This window comes from Molothrus aeneus, chromosome 5, assembly GCF_037042795.1.
Source record: "Molothrus aeneus isolate 106 chromosome 5, BPBGC_Maene_1.0, whole genome shotgun sequence".
Lineage (NCBI taxonomy): Eukaryota > Metazoa > Chordata > Aves > Passeriformes > Icteridae > Molothrus > Molothrus aeneus.
In genome coordinates, this window is record NC_089650.1 from 50,164,845 (window position 1) to 50,187,332 (window position 22,488).

The window sequence follows — 22,488 nt, forward strand, 5'->3', positions numbered from 1 at the left end:
TTCAAGTAAGCTGTTGGGAAACTCAAGACATTCAGAGAAAGGGAATTAACTGAAGGTGTGGAGATGGAGTACACCAAACCTCAAGTTACCTGCAGGGCACTCTTGAGAGAGAAAGGGGTACTCTTGAGAGAGAAATTGACTTTCTACTCATGAAGATGGAGGAAGCATCATGCTGACTCATCTTCCCACTTGGGAGTTGTTCTTCAGTGGAGAGGTCTGTCATTAGATCTTTTTCAGGAAATGAGGTGGCTGCCATTTAACAGGAGAGGAAAGTGAAAGATGAGTCTGTTACTTACTTGCCCAATATCAGAACTGCATATCCAGGAGTAAAAATCATGTGTCCAAACAACTTTGTTCAGAGACCCTTCAGGGTCTCCTTCTGCAGAATGACCCTCAGGTGGTGTTTTGGATTTATTTTGTATGTAAATTGTATAAATTCAACTAACGAGATCACACAGATGTTATACAGAGTGCATTTTTGTGCAACTAAATTGAATTGTGAATCTGTACTACTGGGTCCAGTTAAAATTAAGTATTACCACATCAGTCATAGCAGAGACATGTGAAGGAAATCCTTTGCTAGCATTCCTAGGGAATGCTGCACATGCTTCACTATTCCTAGAGTGCAAAGTCATTCCTCCCTCCTAAAGAGCATCCAAATGCTTTTAATATTGACCTGGAGATTAAAAAACTCCAACAACAAAGTGTACAGCTAGCATTATATTACTGTATTGAATAGCTATTAATATGGCTGCTGTGGGAGATGGGGCAGGAAGGAAAGCATGGCTGCCTGGAGCTGTAAACATAACAGCTTCTAAAGTTTTAAAATGCTTCTTTCTGCCTCCTCACACGTGCATGCTACCTGCCATCCCATGTTTGTATTTGGTATGTTGATTTGAGGAAAGATTTGATTTGACACTACAGCACAGCTTGAGGAACCAGCTGTACAGAATATTAATATCTGATCTTATTAATATCAATTTCAGGCCTGCATTCCAGAGAGGGTTAATATTAAGCTGGTTTTAATCACAGCAATATTTTCCAGATTCCTAGACAAAATGCACCAGCTGGTTTGCACTAAATTTTACAGTGCAGGAGACAAGGAACAGACTTCCTCACAGAAAGGGAATGTGGCAGTGTAAGTCCTGGGAGAATGGGGAGTTTCAAGCACTGGGCAGGATGTCTTGCTTTCACAGTGAGCTCTGGCAAGGGCAACACTGAAAACCAGAGGGACACCTACTCTTGGCTGTGCTCTCACCTTGGTTTTCAATGTTGCTGCTCACCTCAGGCTCTTTGCTCTGATCCCACCTTGGCTCTCTTTTTGACTTGTGTTTCTCTCTCATGGCAAGTGGCAAGCTTTCAGGAAAGCTGTGTTTCTGGGAGGGCTTGTGGTTGTCCACTCCACTCCCTGCATCCCACCTAAAGCAGAAGTGGTTGTACAACCACTTGCTGGAAGTTGGAGGAAACATTGCAATGCCTGATCTCCTGTGAAACCACTAAATGAGGTCATTAGACATTAATTTATTTTTTTTAACAATTCAGATATGCAGCCTTGGAAGAAATGAATGAACCATAGCTTCCTGTTTTCCTCCACCTTTTTCTACCACATAAAATGGCATAATTAAATAGCAGCTATATTGTTTTACAAATGCCTCTATGCGTGAAATTAGTGTGCTTCCCAAAAAAGCCCTAAAACTGAAAGACTCTGCAGTGTTTGTTACAGTAAGTTAGGCCTGTGACATTCTATCCTCTGAGAAATATTCCTGCATGGAATCTCGTTATCCAGTTCATCAACATGCATAATTTCTTCCACTGCTCCTAGCTTTGAGTTGAGATTGGATTTTGTGAAGATGTCTGCAGAGGAGTTTTATGTATGGAGCTGTATGAAAAGAAAAGGTTAAAAATTGTGGTTGCAGCAGCCGTGAAAAGCTATAGCATAAACCTTCACTGCTTTAAAATATGAAAAAAACCGGTGTCTTTTAAATATCAAAGGGATTAGTATTAATCCAGCACTTGTGATTTTCTTAAATCATGTTATTTGCATAATAATACTCACCACCTGCTATATCTTCAAAGCGCTTTTCAGACATTAACTAATTGATCTTTGTAACACCCCTGTGATGTAAAGACCTGTTATTATCCCCAGTCTGCAGATGTGGAAACCAAGACCCAGAGTAGCTGAAGGAACTTGTTGGGCACAGGGCTGAGGCAGTGGCATCGAGGGTGCCATGTCTCTATTGTCCTGTCTTCTGGCACTTCCCACTTCCAGGGGCAGCTACAATTTCTTTTTGCCTTCCTTTAGGAACAAAAAAGGAATGGATTTATTTTTTTGTGTCTTTGGAGGGATATTGTTGGGGGATGTTTGTTTGTTTTGATTTTGAGGGTCTTCTGCTAAATGATGTTGCTTTTGTTTTTACTTGCCCAGTAGTCAAAGACAGATAAGACAAAAAGGCTTTTTATGTCTTCTTATTGTCTGTGTGCACCACAGTGAACATGGAGAGCTTTTGAGCACTTTGTTCTTTGTTCAGGACTCAGTATGGTCTTCTTAAAACACAAGAAGATCCATCTCAATATGAGAAAGAAGAATGTAAAGAACTTTACACTGAGGGTGGCAGAGCACTGGAACAGGCTGCCCAGGGAGGCTGTGGAGTCTCCCTCTCAGGAGACATTCAAACCCACCTGGATGTGTTTGTGTGTAACCTGCTTCTGGTGGCCCTGCCTTGGCAGGGATTGGACTAGATGATCTCCAGAGGTCCCTTCCAACCCTAACAATTCTGTGATTCTCTGATTCCTGTTAGTAGTTTTATGGTCAAACTTGCCCCTGCTTGTCAGAGTAAGAAATTATTAAAATGAGAAGTGACAGGGTGAGTTGCTTATTGTTATAAAATTTAAATACCTGTTTCCATCCTGTGCTGGCAGTGAGCAGCCATTCTGGTGCCTGCCAGAAGAGCAGCTGGTGTCTGTGATCAAGGGCTGTGGAAGGCTGGGGTGGTGCAGCCATCAGGATGGCAGCATGTTCCCAACATCTGCCTCACGGTGTTCCTTCACCAGCTGTCTGGGGTGTTCCAGCCCTCAGTGGTGTGGGTCACAGGCAGGTGATGTGTAGGTTCCCCCAGCCTCTCACTGCTTTTTTTGGAGCAGAGCTTGGTAAAGTGACAGGTGGGCCTTGGTAAGTGCTGTGTACCTGAGCAAAATGAGGCAGAAATGGAGGACAGACAGGTGTCACACACCTCAGTCAAAGAAGAGATATTAAAAGGTCTTTCATGGATAATAATCTGACTTTAAAACGGGGTATTAAAAAAATATATTACAGTCCCTTTAATCTGGCAGTGTCACTTCACTACTTAGTGCAAGGGCTTAACATTAAAGTGAATGCATTTGTTTTTACAGATGTTTCAATGGCATTATCTCATGCAGGAAAGTAAATCTTGTTGATGGAGCACTTGCAGCCCATCAGTGCAGTTTCAGACCAAACCTCAGGGAAAGCATGTGCCATGCCAGCTTCCAGGAGATGATTTTGTGATTTCCCAAGTGCAGTATTTATGCCCTCACAAGGGCTGCAGCAGTGACAAAGGAGCAGATTACTTTAGCAAGTTATGGACATGGCTATGTGTACTTGCTTTAGTTATTTGGCCAAACAGGGGGCCAGGGTAGGTGAGGAGCTGGAGCACAAATCACTCTGAATCCTGTTGTGCTCCAGCTGGGACAGATGGGCTGTAATCTCTCTTTAGGACACAAATTACAGTGTTTGCAGACCTTTGCATGCTTGTGGATTGTTTGCTTCTCTTCACTCCTTAGAACACCGTTTCCATACACCTCTGTTGATTCAGGACAGAAAGGGGTCCACCTTCAGGTGACCATGTTGCTTGTCTCATGAGGTGCTCCCTCCATGATTTGTGTCATTTTCAGGTGAAAGGGGTGAAACTGGTGAGTTCTTTGTGAAACACTGATCCTAGAGGGAAGGGCAGCTTAGGAGAGGGAGGAGAGTGGGCAAAGCTCAGATCATGCTTCAAGTGAAGCTTGGAGGCAGCTGAAGCACTCCAGTGATGGTTATTGTGCTAGTCATGGAGAGAAGCTGGATAAAAGGTGGATCACGTAGCAGGGCTGGAAGCATGGGAGAGGGCATAAAGGGTGAATTCAGCTTGTGGGAGGCATTGTGTCAACCCAGTGTGCTCCTCTGGCAGCCTTGCCCTGCTTGGGAGAAGGGTTTGGCTGTGGTGTGCTCCCAGCAGCTGCAGTGGTGCCACATTGCTTCCTTCCCTGACAGAGGGCAGGGCAGGCCTCACTCCCATGGGAGCTAGCAGCACAAGAGTCCCAAAGGGAAGTTGCCATGGTCACAACTCTATCAGATGTTTTTATTTTTTGTGGCCAAGGGCAGCAGCTTGTGCAGTGACCTCTCATTTGGCTCTTGTGCTTGGGCAGTGTCGCTGGGGCTAGTGGCAAAGAAGAGGTTGAGCTTCTCCTCTTGCTTGACAAGTACTTTTTGGCAATGAGATCATGTCAGAATTACAACAGGAACAGTGAGGCCCTGGCTTCTGAAACATCAAATGGAGGTATGTTCTCTGTCTCCTGAATTTGTTTTGGTTTAGATCTGAAACTGCTGGATGGTGATGGTTTGTTGTACTACTAATGGTAGATGTACCAAAAAGAGTTGTAGAACACTTCTTATTGTAGCATACTTCTTGTAATCAGGGCAAAAACGTTTTTAAACCCAAACCTATAATGTTTCTCTCCCTCTCTCTCTTAAAGTAACCAGAGGAATAAAAATATTGTTGGCACTCAGGCTTATGATTCAGACTTGGGATTTGGTTTTTTAAGCTTGATGTTTATGAAGAATGCAGGGCTCTCTGCAGCAGTGAATGACATCCTACTTAGGTCCAGCTGAAGTTTCTCCATAGGATCCCATCAGAAGGCCTCAATTCTGGACTGCAGACAACATCAAATGCAATTTATTCTTGGCCCTTGGATCAGCCAATTTTTTTTTTAATTCTTTCTATTATTATTATTCTGAATACCTCCTCAGTTTTGGGACTGAGCTGATAGCTTCCTAGGAAACTTGGGCAGCTATCAAATAATGGTTAGTTTTGATCTCTTTTCTTGTGGACTCCTCTGTAATATCAGCCCATGTGAGATTTCTCAGCAAACTCAGTTTATTTAAAAGAACATTTAAAATAATGAAAAATAGATTTAAGGTGGGATTTGAAGAAGCCATATGCAGATGGAGTCCATGCTCTGTCATAAGGCAGAGAATCAGCTGTAGTTAAGCCATTCATTGAATCTCCTCCTCTAAAGGAAAAGACTTGGTAGCTGTCATTCCTCTGCTCAACTGTTATTACTGTGAAGTTTTTCCTGATGTTTATCCTGAAACTCCTGGATGCTGTTTAGGTCTCTTGTCTTTAATAGACATGGTGAACAGTTCATTCCCTTCCTCTGTGACTAATTTCTCCCTAGTTGAATACTCAGTAAAAGCTAAATCACTTGCCAATAATTCTTGCGTCCTTGAAACAGCAAAAAATCAAGATCAAGCTTTTAAACTGGTTAGTATTCTCTTAAGAAATAACACTATTTTGGCAACTTATACAGCCTTGAACTTGTTTGTGAGCTGACTATAGACTCTGTAACTGGATAGGTTTGTTTAGTAAACTTTTTAAAACCTCTCACCTTTTAAAATCCAATTGTTTCCAGACTGGGGTTATAAATGGGGTTCTGTGCCTCTTGTTTAATTTTGCTGTGAACAGAACAGCTAGTGTCTTCATTCAAGGGCCTGCCTTGCTTTGTACCGGCTGATTTACAATACAATGTGTAAATTTAGGAGCAGTCTGGAACAAAGGAGAGCCTGTTTATCCAAACAAATTTGAGGGTGAGGGTGAAGAGGTAAATTGCAGCCTGTTCACTGAACTGCAGCTTGAAAGCAGAACCAAATGCAGGGGAAACGTGACAGGCAAATGACTGGTAGGGGGGGGCAAAGCTTGGCTCAGCGTCTCTGTAATTTCAGGGTAGTGCTGACCCAAGGAGCCCAGGCATGCTGTCGGGGTGCCCAGGTGCTTGCTGGTCCTTTGGAGGAGCTTCACTGGCAATTAAAGACTTTTTGTAGATGGTTTTTGTGCTTTGCTCAGAGCAGTTCTGTAGTCAGTTGTGCAGAATCCAGTGTAACCTCTTGGCAGGTGTTGCTGTGGTTCTCCAGTCTTCTGTGCCTTAGCTGATTGCTTCTACTTGTCCTGAACTGAAGCCAGCAAACACATTTCTTGGATTTAAGTATTCTGGGTATTTTAGCCTTATTGTTAAGCTTGAGTATTTCAGCTATAACAGCTAAGTCTATTAGCAAAGAGATTAAATTGTGAAGAAGTTATATTGCCTTGTCCAGACATGAAAAATAAATTGTTAGAAATAGGCTTCCATCCAAGGCATGATCACTCCTGCAAAACAAATTGGACAGAAATACTGTGGTGCTTTTCTGTGCCTTGCATGCTCGCTCTTTGCACTTCCTGTAAATGAGTTTGCTACCTAATTATGGAACAGGTTAAGGAGGATCACTATTCAAACTGTATTGATAGTGCTTCCTAAGGTTGCAATAGAGGCCTGGTTTGCTTAAAATCTATTTTTTATTCTGCTTCTGCAACCATGTAACATTTTGAAAGGGTGATTTGCAGAGCAAGGAAGGCTGGGACCTGAGTATGGTGAACTCTCCTTTAAGGCAGCTCATCAGCTTCTTGGCTCAGTCACATCCTGCGTGCTGTGTAGTATTTACTGTTGTACCAAGAAACATGAAGTTCCATCTGTCCTTTGTTTTCCTGCCCATTAAGTACAAAATTCATTTTGGTTTAGCAGAGCTTTCCTCTAAACTTTTGCTGAGTTATAAATTATGGCTTTCCTGAAATCTTCAGCCTTGCCTGTGGGAAGAACATTTTAATTTGGTTTAACAGTAGATGAGTAATCTAGCTACAGATAGTGATTTTTCAGTTCAGCTGCAGTCAGCTTCTTGCTCCAACTGTTCCACTAAAATTTCAGAGGTGGCAATCAATTCCCAGTCAGCCTTGTTTATCCTCCCCTTGACTTTTCTTGTTCTCTTCTTAGTCTATGACACTGAAAAGAACCATCTTATAAAGCACATGTGCTGTATTCCTGTTAATGGTTTTCAACACAATTTTGTTAAGTCAGGCTGCTGAGCTGTTTTTGCTCTGTTCGGTCATCACCTAGAATTTTAGCACAGATACTCAAATATTTCATGCTTGCCACTTCAAAACAGATTCATAGTATCTCTTCAGGAATATATTTTAGCTTCTCATATCTGTTTTGGTTCTTTCCACTGTAAAGTGGAAAGAACTGGGTAAGCATTAGTTAAACTAGTTTATCTTGTTCTCTGTATACATAAATATGAAGTCAGGCTGAAAGTTCTCATTTGGCATGCAGGTCCATTTTATAGGCATCCAGACTTGGAACACATCCTTTCAACATCAGCAAGATCTGTTCTTTGGGTGGGTGAATGGATGGGCCAGAGAAATGGGCCTGCAAGCACAGGGGTAGGTGTGCCAAGGCCAGCAGGGAAGCTCCTGTTTCGGGTCATGAAGCACTTCTCAGGGCATTTGGGTGATAGAAGAGAGGTACCCTGATGATGTGGAGGCTGCTGCCCCAAAGGTAATGGCAGGTCAGCAGATGGAATGCACTGCTCTTGAGATGCTTGGTTTTGTTCCTCTAATTAGTACGTAAGGTTAATTTCCTCTTGAGTATGTGAAAGAGGAAGGCTCACTCTTCAGGGACTAAAGCTGCCTGGAGGAGTGGGGGGGGTTGTTTTGTTTTGTTTTAAGCAACTCAGTGTGGTATGCACTGTTCCTTGATGGAAGGACAGAAGCTTCATAGCTCTTGTTGTAAAAGCTATGGGCTATGGGTCAGCCCGTAAATGTTATTAATTTCATATGGAGTGGCTAAACTTCCTGCTGACTTAGGTAATGTACCCACTGAGCTTGGATAAAAGGTTAGAGATGGCAATTATGGAAAAATCTTTTTCCATTAAGCTTTTGTAAGCTCAACCAAGCCACTGTCAATAATTACGCATTTTTCCCTGCTATTGTGGACTGACTCTAATCCAGACTTGGTTTATTTAATTTTTTTCTTGCTTGAATGTGCACACTCAAGATACATGGAGAATATCAAGCAACATGGAGTACACACTGAGCAAATGCATTTGCTGGGATGTACCTGGTGTGTCAAGCAGTGAATAGATTTACAGTTTGTAAGTGGTCATAATTGGGCTGTAAAAGTGAATGGTTTTGTGCTTTTAATTCTCTGTTTGTCTCTTAAGTTGAACAAGGCATCTTGCAGAGTGGCATTGGGCTGGAGGAGGGGGTACCAGGAGGACTAGAAATAGCAGCTGTTTGTTTATGCCAGAATTTTTATTCTCTCTCTTCCTTCTCCCTTTCCTAGGGATAGTCTTATGTATTCCACCCACTCTCATTCCCTTCTGGTGAATGTGTGTGGATGTGCTCCAGGACCATATGTGCTCGTAGAGATATACTTCAAAGGAAATTCTAGACTGCCTAGAGAAGCTGCTTGTGTTTAGACGAGGCCTGAATTTGCCGACTGCTGCAGCATTTCTATTGAAGAACCACATGGCAGTGCTGCTGTTTCTTTCCTTCAGCACCTTTACACACTGATGAACACCCTTAACCCCCAAAGCAAGTGAGCTGCTGGTAGGTGTACTCTGTATGAACTGAAGCCAGCTGAATTTCACTTCAAGGCATCAGCTCAGCTGGGCTTTTTGGTGGCTAGTTCACATGCTTTAGATTTCATTATGTATTTGCCCAGCAGTGAAGATAATATGAGGTTGTTTCTTTTTCCACCTCCATACAGAATGGTTTCTTCAAAGAAGATTTTACTAGGTGGTTTTCTGGAAAGTTGGGAACTTGCCCCAGCTGATTCAGGGACACTGTCTTACCAATCCATTATTTCTAGGTATTTAGGATTCTGGCTGCAGACCAAAAGGACCTTGTCTGTGTCTGCTCTGTTGCAGCTATTCTTGGTTAGATGCCTACTTTCTGTTTGACACACCTCTGCAGATTCTTGATGGCTTCCATATGAATGGTGTGGTATTAAACTGAATATGCTAAACATACTCCTTGTTGGGGAATGCAGGGCATCTGGTCCAGATTTTGGCATCCTTTTCCTTCCAAAAAACAGAATTGTACAATAGCTGCTCCATTCCAGCAGCAGCAGCTTTTGAACCTGGACTGTATTGAAGTTAAATGTTTGCCAGGGGTTGTCCATTACATTTTGTAATATGAAACATTGACCTTTCATATGAAAGGCATTTATTTCATATGAAAGCATTTATTTTATATGAAGGCATTTATTTTAAAAAGTCCATTTTTATGGGTATTTGGTCCACTACTCTTGAAGAATGAGTGACTGGCAGATGTGTCAGTGGACTTCTATAGCATTCTTCACACTTTATGTGCTCTAATCCATGGTGCAGATCTTCATTAATTTGTTTCTGTAAATGCCAGTTTCATATCTCAGACAGGGTGATCCTGTTTGTAGCTAGCTGGAGGTAAGGAAAGGAAAATAGTTTGATTTTTCACAGGTGTTGCCATGCAGTCATGCATTCCCTTCCAGAGACTTCACTCTTTGGTCAGCCATGAAATGCAGAATGTGAGGGTGTGTATGGAAACTGTCAGCTAAAAAAACACCCTCTGGATGTAGGGAATTGGTTGTATTAGGGATGAGCAATCTTGCTTGCTCGCACCCTAAGCCAGCAGCATAAAATTGCTTTTAGATACTTGAAAACAGCAAAAGAAAATTGCTTCTCCCCCTCAACCTGCCTTTGGAAGAGCATGTTCTTGTTAGCTGGGCTGCTTGTAAAGGTGGGACTCTCTTTGTTATCCCTGACATGGTGTGTTGGTGTGCTGGGAGGGCTTCTCGCCTCCCCGACCACGTATTTGTTTCCCTATTATTCATAGCTGGTGGAGTGTTTGTGTTCACAGGATTATTTGTTTACAAATGATATCGCTTCTCCTGAGACATCTTCTGATGATGATCAATGGCTCAGTTACTTTTAATAAAGCTGAGGCAGTCAGACACAGGAATTCTTTTGAAGTTGTTGAGGCCTCATCTGAGTCATATAATACCTTAAATGAAAACAGAGCAAATAGGAAATGTAGAAACGAATGACAGGTGTTGGCAGGAGGGATGTTTAGGGAGTTTATAGCTTTCACATCTTTCTTTTCTGCTCAGGGCAGATGATTGTTCTGCCTTTAGGCACAGACAAGCCGCAAATGAGAAGATGGTGGAGAAAAATGGGGAGCAGTGGCGTGGTGGGAGGTGTGTGATGGATCTGACTGAACAGATTTTTCTTCAGCACAGGCAAAGCTCTTTGTTCTGGTGGACCATGTTCAGCACTTAGTGCTGATGCCCTTGGCCCCAGGAAGGTGGTCACAGGGTAGAGCTGGCTGGAGGCCAGGACTCAGCAGCTCAGTTTCTGACAAGGATAGATCTCCTAGGACCTCTAGCAATGATTAGTTCTGAGATGCTCTGGCAGGCACTGAGTGGTTTTGGGGAGTGTTTGGAAGCTGATTCAGTAGTCTATAAGAGATATTTTCATATGTTCCAGTTGTCCCCAGCCTTACTACCTGGGAACGTCCATAGGACTATTTAAGCCATTTCCTAATTCAGACTGCACATAGGCTTTAGCCAAACTAGCAAAGCAATGGTGCTTTTCTGCAGATTTGGTTAAAGGGCATCTTTGAATACTACACTCAACCTTTTCCTTCATAGGAATGGATACACAGGGGTGAATGCTGAGAGAGGACTTCTCTGTTGTTCACCTTTCCAATATTATGGAACTTTAAGACATTTATGGCCTTTAAAACTCCTCTAGATAGAATAGCTCCTCAGAGGTGCCAAAAAGGTTGGGTTTCAGGAAAAAAACTCAAGTATGAGTAATAGGTGTGTTGTCCTGACTGTTTTTGTAACCGTGGACATTTGCTACTGAAGAAGATCCAGACTCTTCTTTCCCCTTTCACCTTCTCATCCCATCAGCCTCCAAGCTTTCTGAACCAGCACATACTGTTACCTCTTAACCTCTCACTTCTCTGCTGTGCTGCTGCATGGATGAACAGTTGACAGGTGATGCTCTCTGGCATGGCTGTGGCAGGCTGCTTATTGTTTTGCCATTAACTGGGAGTCATTTCCCATGGCACCCAGTACCTGACCATAGTCTGAGAGCCACTGCCCTCGTCCTGCTGGGCTTGCTTGCTCCTACACAACTACCAAAGGGCACTGCTGATTTTCCACCTTCCAGAAGAGGTCTAACTGTGTGTGGGTACCCTGGTTTAGGTATTGGCTCATACTAACCACCACTAACTTTTGGAGACAGATTGGTGTGGCCTTTATTTCCTGAGATCACATTATCACAAAATGGTTGAGAATTGGAAGGGACCTCTGGAGGTCATCTGGTCCAACATTCCTGCTCAAGTAGCTCCTGCTAAAGTCAGCCATTTTGAATATCTCCAAGAATTGACACTCTACATCTGGGCAACCTGGGCAGTGTTTGGTCATCGTTGCAGTGAAAAAGTATCTCCTGATGTTCAGAAAGAATCTCCTGTGCTTCATTTTGTGCCCCTTGCCTCTGGTCCTGTCACTGGCACTACTGTAAAGCAGCAAGCTCCACACTCTGCACCCTCCCTTCAGCTATTTATATATATTGACAAGATCCCCCACAAGCCTTCTCTCCTCCAGACTGAACAGTTACTGCTCTGTCAAGTTTTCTTCATAGAGAGGTGCTCCAGACGCTCAATTGTATTTGTGGCTCTTGGTTTAACTCTCTCCAGTATGTTGATGCCCCTCTTGTACTCAGCCCAGAACTGGACATGGTACTCCACGTGTGGCCTCACCTCCTCAACCAACTGGTAACACTCCATCTGATGCAGCCTAAGACACCATAGGCTTTCTTTGCATGTCCCTCACTCATGCTGAACCCAATACACACCAGGACCCCCAGCTCATTTTCTGCCAGACTGCTTTCCAGCTCGGTGGCCTTCAGCATATTCCGATGTCTGGGGCTGTTCCCCAGTGGTGCAGGACTTTGCACTTCTCATTGCTCATGAGGTTGGACAATGGACCTGTTGGTCCATTTCTTGAGTCAGTCAAGGTCCCTCCGTATGGCAGCAGGACTCTGGTGTATCAGCCACTCCTCTTGGTTGTGTGGCATCTGCAAGCTTGCTGTGGGTACATTGCCCCACCATCCAGATGACTGATGATGATGGCGAACAGTACTGGACCCAGTACTGGCCTCTGGAGAGCACTGCTGGTCACTGGCTTGAACTTTGCACAGATGATGGGTATGAGTTTTCTGGTGCCAGGCTCTGAGCAGCAGGGAGGTGGGATTAAAAAGTCCTTTGACTGGCTCTTGCTGGAAGCTGATGGAAGCTTGTGTGAGCAAGGTGCAGAGACACAGGGAGTTGGGGCACTGTTTGCAAGGCATTTTACTTGACAGGGGAGGAGGAGAGCTTTCAGAGAGAGATGTGTATTTGTCTTGTAGGTTAATGACAATTTGTACAATTTTATCACTAGTCTTGAAAATAGTTTATCACTAGCTTAAATCCCCAGCTTCTGGAGTCAAATGAACTGAGGGAATGTAAGCATTTTCTTAACAAAATATTAATCTCCTTGTTCCTGGTATTAACTTGAGAAGGAAGAGCAATTTAAATCCAAATGCTTAAAAATGAAAGGTAAATAAAAACATGACTTATTTGCCACCAGTGGACCTGAGATCATCGAAATGGCCAGGATCCAGATGGCTTTGCAGCCTGCACACCCAGTGTCTGGGTGGCTCAGGTACTGCGGGACTGCAGGCACCCCATGATAAAGGCTTGCTGCTGGAGTGCATATGCATTATGTTGAGACATGTGTCGTGCTGCTTGGGCTACCTCCTTTAATATGCTTGTAGTCATCCTTTGTCTGCAAATGTAGCTTTCAGGCTGAGTGTTGTTCCTCTTTCTTTATGGGCAAGGGTGGAGTTCGGTGGTTTCCATCCTGCCCCCTGTTCCTTGTGCCTCTTTCTCATTCTCTGCAGCTGGTGGGAACTGCTTCCTTCCCAGCTGATTCAGCTTCTGGAAGGGCTGTGCTTTGTGCCAGACCTAGGAGATGTTTTGATTTGGGGGTGATTTGTTTGGGTTTTTTTAAAGAACATAGCGCTCTTTTGGAGGTTTTATTTTTAAACTCTATGTGTGAACGTGTACCCAGCTTGGCTGTGGTTAGGTAAGCAGCTGAATTAGCACAGGGGAAAGGTGTGGTAGCTCTCCTGTTCAGGCAGGGATGCATAGGGGTGGCAGCAGTGGGAAGGAGGCAGCTCCCCAAACCAGCTTTGCCGCTGCCAGAGGATTGGCAAGGTGCAGCAGCATCCTTCCCCAGGTGCTTCTGCACTTTCCACCCCTCCCCAAAGTTGCTGCTCACTTGCTAAAACCTGGTATAACAGAGTCCAAGGAACTCCTTGAAAGCTGGAGAAACTTTTACTTCAGCTCCTTAGTGACAGAACTGAAGGCATAGCCTCATCTGCCATAAGTACAGACAGCCCGACCGGGCTGGAGGGGAGCTGGGGACATTTTCCCCCAGAGTGACAGGAGTGCTGAGCTAGGTGTGCCTTGTCCACCTTGTACACACTTCTATAGCTAAATCACTCTAATTTTGTGCAAGTCCAAAACAAAGTGATCAAGCTTGGGCTGTATCTATGGACACAACGAGTCTTCTCATGCAGGATGAGTCACAAGATCAGTGGGTAATGGAGCTGGAGAGGGGCCGAGGCTGAAGGCCCTTGTACTCTGAATGAGATTTTCAGTGCCTGTGCCTGGGTTCCTCTCCAGTAACCTCATTTTTTCCTGCATTGGAGCTGGGTTTATCATAGCCCTGGAAAAGACACGGGCATTAGCTGCGTTGTAATTGCCTTGCAAAGGAACTTCTACTTAGGTATTAGTTTTTCCTGGCTCACCTCTGTGAGGAATCCTGTCTAGCAGCCAAAGAGAGCCGAGCCCTTATAAAAACCACCCATAACATCGTCTCTGAGCATCTGTTAGCTGTGTCCCAATTGGCTTGAAGGATCTGTGTACTCGGGGCTTCTGAGCAAAAGCTGTGTGAACCTGCCAGAATTATGCCCTTGGCTGCAAAAAAAAAAAAAAAAAAGGCACATAGAGTCCAATTACTGCTATAAGCAGTATAAAATAATGTTAAATAACTCCTGGTTTTTAGATTTAATTAAAATGAAAGGCTGCATTGGCACAGCCACTTCTGAATTCTCAGTGAGTGGTAGGAGTTTTCAGCAAGGTCTACAGGAGAAACCTTGAAATTATTCTAGTTGTGCTGGAAGACAGAGATCCAAAAATATTTGGCCTTGCTCACTGTGCTGAACATGTTCCTGTTCATGCTTTTTGTTGCTTGTTCCCAAGTGACAATGACACATTCACTTAAATCATGGGGGAAAAAATAAGATTTTAAAGCAGTTGATTATGAATCATAACAAAACCAATCCAACCACCCTGTACTAGGGTCATAAGAAATATGTAGTTCAGCATTTACAGTCATGGAAAAAAAAGAAGTTTGGAGAAGTAAGGAACCCAAAGTAGCCTGCACGTCATTGTGTATTAATACAACTTGACAAGAGTGACTTCTGTCACCCTATCAAACCATGTGTTTTCCAGTAATCTTCCTTTATTTGTACCAAGATTTTCTGGTCTGACTGACAGCTAGTTTGCTTGTTCATTCATGGAGTGATCTGTTTTGTTTCTACGTCTATATGAAGCTGAAGAAGAAAATTGCAGGTAGGCATTTAGTAGGGAGACAGGGGAGACAGAGTCTTTCCTGCTCATCTCTGTGTGTGAAAAGTTGCAAGCTGTGTTAAAGGGAGAAAAGAAAACCTATGTTCTGCTGCTGTTTCTGGAATATTGTTATAACAACTTTCTAATGAAGCTCTCATAGTGTGGTGATGGAAGTCAGTCCCAGATGGGCTCTTGGCAAAAATTAATTTGAAGAATTCAAACAGCTTCTTTAACAATCTGTTTATTTGTGTTATGTGCTATTAATTTAACTTCCTAAATTTGTTTTTTTTTCTTCAAGATGGAAGAATTAACAATCATCTGAGTGTAATAACAATTTTCCTAGCTTTTGGAATCATATTTATTCTAAATAGGAGTAATAATATAACAAATATAACTGCAGTACATATATTTTATGTTGATAGTGTTTAAATCATTGAAGGGAACCACAAAGCTATATTCTGCTTGGACCTTTTGTTCCAGAAAAATAAATTCTAAGCACTTGGTCTTTCCTGAATTATATGTTTTCTGAGAGGGACAGTAAAACAAATCCAGCCTTGGAAGTCCTGTCCTCTTTGCCAGGATGGTCAATGTGACATTGAACAATGCTTGGGCAAGTGCATTTATGAAATGGCATGATTGAAAGATGCAAACCTATTTAATTATCTACTGGCAGATACACATGCTAAACTTCCACTGTTGTTGCATCATTTAAGGATGCTCTGAAGTACAACTTCTTCCATGAATCTTGCAATATTTCATGGGGTGTTTTTTCTTTAAGCACAGTTCCCTGAAGTCACACTATAAATAATTCCAGCTTTCAATTGAATTCCTATATTTAAAAAAATGTAGTGAAAGACAAAAACAATGGAAGTGCATTGCTGCTCAAAAATCACACAATGAAAATAAAGACATATGGACAGGAATGGGGATGCCCCATGTGTTTGGCTTTATGGTTGGGGTTTTTTTTTTCCATGGGAAGAAAATAATCTGAGTCATTGCTCTGGAAATATTTGGGGTTGGCACAACCACTGCAAACTACAGTGCCATTCACCAAAGCAAATAGTGGTAATGTGCTCAAATTCCACTCTGATCCCTTCCTTCGTCATGGACCTAAGCTACAGCTGTCACCACCCTAAATGGAGGACAGATCTAGGTTTACTGAAGTTAAGGGGAGAGCTCATCTTTCCTCCCCTCCTTGTTAGGGTGGAGGGGGATCCTCAGCACTGGAAATCCCTGCAGTGCATGGGAAATGGTGCACCTGCATTGACTGAGGTGTTACTGCAGACTGACTCAGTGTGCATGAGGGTGTCCCAGCCCAGGGGGCTAAGGGTGGTACCTGTGTGTGGCAGGTTCATAGCAGAGCTCCTGCCTACACCCCTGTCCTCCAGTCTGAGTGGGCTGAGGACACGCGTGTTATTAGGTGCCAAAATCAAGGGAAGCTTAGATGTCAGTTATTTTAAATAGCATGACTCATCCCTTATCCTTTTACCTTTGTACTCTGTCGTTTCTCATGCCTTTGCTGCTCTTGGGCTACAGATCCTTAGCTTTGCTAAAACTGCTGTTGGTATCTTCAAGGCAGCCAGATTGCAGGGACTTGCCTTCACTGGACCAGACATGTCTCTTTGATAGTCACCTGGTGCTTTTTGAAATGTCAGTTCTAAAAGGCTTTTCACGCTAAAAAAATCCAAACAATTTCTGGTAACAAGGCACTGGAGCTGGATGCTGTTCATGCAGAACTCTAGAGGAATAAAAATAAGAAATTGCTCCTAGTTTGTTGTCTGCTTAAATAAAGCAATAATATACCAGTCTAGTGAGGGCTTCTGTGGGTCGTGTAAGAAGATTATCAGTAAATCTTGCTCCTGTATTAAGTAGTGTTGTAGAAATCAGAATAGGAATAGAAGCAGTAGATAAGAGAAATATAATGAACCAGAGAGGAGACAGCATGTCTTCTGTAAGGGGAATTTGCTTCTTGTGATTCTGTGCAAGTTTTGGAGGGAAGCTACTATATGGATATAGCAGATCTAGCTGGTACTTTGTAAAAAGCTTCTTTGAAAATTAAAATACAAGCTGTATTTCACAGAAATATTTTAGAACCACAGTAATCAGGGAATTAAGGAAAAAGTGCTAAGTGAATAAAAATAGGAAACAAAGAAATGCAATATCTGATTAGCATCCTTGTTCTCTAGCAGCTATTACTGGGATGAGTCCATCAAAGATCTGTTGTTGGAGCTGTTCAACATATTCATCAATGATCTGATTTTAAGTAGATGACAGAACTTGGAGAGAATACCAAGATTATTTACAGTAATCTGACCTGAAGCTGCCTTAAATTACTTGCAGAGACTCTTTCACACAGAGCTGGAAATATGGGGAAATGAAATTCAGTGTCGAGGAATGCAAAATAATGCATGAAGGGGGAAAGGAAATAATCCTCTTCTTTCTGAGGAGCTAAAAAGCCTCAACATACTATTGGAGGTGCAGTGGATAATACTTTTTAAATGTCAGTTCAGTGTGCAGTGGTGGTCAGTAAATTAAATCGAAAATAAGAAATACTAGGAGAGGAGTGGAGAGCAAAATCATAATTATCCCTGTGATTTTATAGATCCATACGCTTTTGAATCTTAGATACCCTGGAGGGTTCTGACCATTTCAGAACCTTTTTTTAGGAAAAAAAAACTCTTCAGCTGATGTGAGAAAAAGCACGAGAGAAAAAATATAATGCAATTTAAAAGTACAGACTAGGAACAATACAATTACCAGACAGCAGGCCTAAAATCCGGTTCCCTTTTCTGCCCCTTCTCCTGTTCGAGGAAAGCTAAATCACAGAATTGCTGCAGGAAGCTTTTAGATGCCAGTGATATGGAAAAAAGATTAAGCACATACATAGAAAATAAGACCTTTGGTAACTTTAAAGCCTTGATGCAACTTTCAGTTTAAGAAGTCCTGAAACTCATTTTTCTTAGAAATCTGGGAAGATATCTGGCATGAAAAATGAATGGTCTTCAGTGGCTGCTGCTGGCTACTGTTAAAATGTGGTTCATTTTCCCTGACTGTCTTCAGCAAGACACCTAATTTCTAGCTCTGTACATTTATTTACAGCAAACAATCATCAGGGGATGGGAAGAGGGAAGGCTGAGGTGATTCATGCAAGCCTGAGATAAGCACCTAAACTAGGGAAGCTGAATTGCCCCTGGGAGGGCTCAATCTCCTTGAAAACAGAAATAACCTAATGACTAGTTTGGGCTGCTCTGCAGAAAGTGAGATGAAGTCTGTTCTCAGGGGAGTGAGCTGGACTAGAGGATGTTTCCTGTCTTATCAGGACAGCTCTCAGGTTTCTAAACAACACAAAGCTGTGCATCAAAGTAGATGGTACCAGGGGCCTTAATTAAAAAGGCTTAGCACAATCACAGTGGGTGGGTTGGGCTGTTTTTCAAAAGGGTCTTGAGCTCATTCAGCAATGAGTGGCAGGGGATGTTTCTGGATGATCGTGTGTGTGAAGGTGGGCTCCAGTTGAAATGGCCAGGTTCAGCAGTGTCATCTTCTTTTGCTTCCAGCCTTCTAAGGGAAATGGTGTTGTCCAATGAGAAGCTCAAGCACTCAAAGAAATGGAAACAAATCCTGATGGAATAAGGAACAAACATACTTACAGATTAGCATTTAAATGTCTTCAGTGAATGTAGTTACATTTCCTGAATTATATCCTACATCGAGTTCACTTCAGTACATTCCAGTGGTGCCCAAGAGAACAAATGCCATTAATTTCATAAAAGGTTGCTATCTTTAAACTACCTGCAGTATTAAATATCTCTGCAGTTCTGTGCTGGGGGTTCTAGAGCTGAGCACCAACATGGGTTTGGTGGCATGAGCCAGTGGAGGAGGCCACTGAGGAGCTCTGAGGCAGTGTGTGCACATGAGGGATCTGGAGGAGGTCAGATTTCCTTGTTCTTGTGGTGTTTTAACTGGCTGTATACCATCCATGACGACAGCTTGCCTAATGTGATAACTTAAATATAGTGGAGATTGCTTGCAGTGATAATAGATAAAGGTAATCTGCTTTACTATGGGCCTAAAATGGGTACAGCATTTCCGTACAAGAGGATAGTTTCAAAGTAATGAAGCTCATCTATCTACCACTGCAAACATCTCTTCTGTGTTGCTCAACTGCCAGTTGTAACAGGTGAATAATTCTTCTTTTCTTGCTGTTCAAAGCAAGGTAGTAAACAGGTAAACTCCCAGCTCAGATTTAAAGAAGGGTGAACCTCAATATTTATTTGTTTTATCTGTGACTGCATCACTGCTTTTGTGAATAGTAGACCTACCAAGTACGTGCCTGTCTGGTTTTTAGTTTTGTATTTCTAAATTACCACCAGATGCTTTAAAAATGACATAACCATGGGGTGAGTGTGATCCCATGCTGCAGGGTGTGAAGGCATTAGTCACCATGGGCATGCTTGTGGTGGAAGACAGGATTCCTCCACCAGCCCATGTCACAACTGATGGCCCAACACGCCCAGGGTTTTGTTGTTTCTTGCCTCTATCACTGACTCCCTGCAAACTCCTTGCAAAAAAGAAAAATCACCATATCGTGGGAGAAGACTTTCCAATCATCCTTTTTTTTGCACACCAGTTAATTTGATAAAGAAATTAAGAGCATGCTATCACCCAAAATTTTAATTGAATTGTTTTAAGTATCAGTAATATGGGAGAGGATTTAAAATATGCAAAAGGAAAAGCAGTGTTTTTAAAAAAAAACCACACTTAATCAGCTATCTATCATTCCCATAACAAGTCCCATGTAACTCTATCATATTGCTATTTCAAGTGATTGAAAAAAGAGCTACTGAAGCACCCAGGAGAGAAGGGAGTTGCGAGATTGAGTACTTTTGGATTGCTGTCACAAACAATCTTGTGTTGAAATACTCGGTAGTACAAATGTCATAGATATATCCCTAGTCAGCTGGCTTTTCATTAGAAATGGAGACATTGAAATCCTCTCATGATTCAATTTATGGTGCAGTGGGGTAACCTGGAGCACAATTTGGGACAAAAGGGAAGCCTTTTATAATAGGTCTTTTCCAACAAGTTACCAGAATTCAGAGCTATAAGACTGCTCTGCACAATTTTTCAGGGTTACTTACTGTTTTTAAATATGTATTCTGCTACTTAAAAAAATAGCCCCCTTTAAATTTTTTTTTAATTAGGTTTTTTAATATATTTATTTTATTCATTTATTACAGACCCTGTAATGTCAAAACCAATATGCTGTAATTACAAGTAGGCATTTATTACTGCTGTTGCCACTGATACAAAATGACTGACATTCAGAATTGGGGGCTGTGGGAGGTTTAGGTGGAAGTAAGCCTGAAATATTTCTTTCTACAAGACAAGGCAACCTAACCTTTTTAATAGAGAAATGCTTGACACATCACGAAAAAGCCAAACCTTGTACTTGGAGAATTATTTCTGAACACTGACAACCAATCAGCTTAGCAGCATTAAGGAAAAACTTCCTTCTCCACCTGTTTTGGACATGTGAAAAAAGGCATTTCAGATGTGCATAGCTTCCGTGTGCAATTAGCTGGAGGATTGGCTGCTCGTGATTTTTGAATCATTCAGGAAAGTAACACCTGCTTGGCTTCTAAAATTGTACCTCCATGATAGCACCACCTAGTAATTATTATTCTGAGTCATCGGCTAATGCTCATTAACACTTCATAATAGCAGTATAATTAAAAATTCGGTGCCATATTCCAGTAAGGATGAAGCTTGGAAGCTACAGACACTGCTTTAGAGAAGTTAGTTGCATTATATTACTCTACCACGTCTGTTGAATGGTTTCTGAATGGTCCTCAATTATTCCTGTGCTAAGGTCACATTTTCATTTTTCCTGGTGTGTGTTGAATGTGGGTAAACGTTGCGAGGGAAGCAATGTCAGAACAGCAAAGCTCGTCTATCCAAAAAGGGGGCTTTTGGTTTGGCCCTGGAAAAGGCTGGGGTCAGATCTTGATGGAAATGAGCCCCTGCACTTGTTGCTTTAAAGGTCAGAGAGGACCCATGGAAGCAGTTGATGATCGCTGTCTGAAAGGTGAGAGGCTGACTGGAAAAAACAGGAAAAATCAAGTAGTCTGCAATGGTTAATTCTGAGTTGAAAAGGCACTTTGTAGTCTTTCTTCAGTTCAGATGCAGGTGTACCCATAATGTTGGTTTGCCTTGGTTTTTCTGTGAAGAAAATTGACTGGGGAGTAGCCAGTGGTCTTTCCTCGAGGATTTATTTCATCAATGAGGTGTGGGAGTGCTTATAAAATCTGCCAAATTCCTAAGAACAGCTTGATCCAGTGGATTGGCATTCTCTGATCAAATCACCTCTAAGAAAAAGACCTAACATGTATGAGCTGACACTGACAATGCTTATTACCTCTTTACCATCCTCTCTTTACCTCCCATCTACTAAATGGAATGGATTGGCTGTAGTGTCTGTCTTTAAGTCTGGTTCTAAATAGAGCATATATCTCCCATCTGAGCTCTTACCAATGTAATGACATTAGATTCAAGCAGGCAGTGTCAGAAACAGATGCATTTTAGGAAGTCCAATGTTAAATGATGTAATTACATCTCACAATTTCAACATGGTGCTTTGATGCTGTGTGTGTTGGAGTATCACATTGGCTCTCTCTCTCCACTTCCCTGGAGTGACTGTGCTAGCAGGTAAACAGCTATGACCCTAATGATCTTTTACGTTACTCTCTTCCAAATAATATTCCGACACTGTGAACTACATTTTGGGTCTGCTTTCTGTGTGGTCTTGTTTGGTTACAGTAGCAGTGCTGCTGTTCAATTGAGTTTATTGTACTTGGTGATCCACGTCATCATATCTTTGAACTTGATTTGTGCTTTTGTTCAGGTTGCAGGCAAATTGATGGAATGATGGATTTGTACCAGCACTATCTTTCTTAACTAGGACTTCCACATTCCTGGAAGCTTTTTGCTTCAGGTTTTGTTTCTTATGAAGATGAGGAGAGCTGGTGTACCAAGGATTGAATGATAATTGTTGAGAATGATGAGCTATTTAATCTGCTTTGTTAACTTGTGTGACATCTGTTTTTAAATAGAACTGTTTAGTTATAAGAGCTTAGTTATAAGATGCTTAGTGTGCTGAAAGACATCATGTGCCTTCTTTAACTAAATTTGTCAGGTTGGGGACATTTTCTGGGCAGGATTATAGGTCTGATTTTCCTGGAGCTATATTGACTATTTTCCTGATTCTCTATCTTAATTTTGTATGTTCTTCATTTTCTTTGAACATTTAAGTGCTCAAGATCAATGTCTTAAATGGTCTGCAGTTTCCACAGTGAACTTATTTTCAGTCCCTAAATATTGCTAAAACACTTCATGTTTTGTTGTCTGAAACATTCTTATTATGTGGTATTTAACAAGTCTTCAACCTCAGCAGCTTCTCGACTCACACTTATAAACTTGTGGGAGCAAATGATTTGGGCTGACAGCTCAACATTTTAACTTTAAAAAATGTATAATGTCTTCTGTGACTTTCTCAGAAAATGGTACCTGCTGACTTCCAAAACTCCGGTGAAATACTGCTGTGGCAGGTTGGGCGGGTGCCTGAGTCTCCATTTTGGTGTGCCTGAAAGCCTCAGGTTTTCCAGCAAAAGGCTGGTGAGTGGAAAGCCAC

General features: G+C 42.1%; 1 protein-coding gene across 1 annotated transcript in view; it reads left to right on the forward strand.

The window, feature by feature from the left end:
- The window catches only part of PLXNB2 (plexin B2), a 251,723-nt gene that overhangs the window by 14,189 nt on the left and 215,046 nt on the right, over window positions 1–22,488 (forward strand). The gene's annotated exons all lie outside the window — the stretch shown is intronic.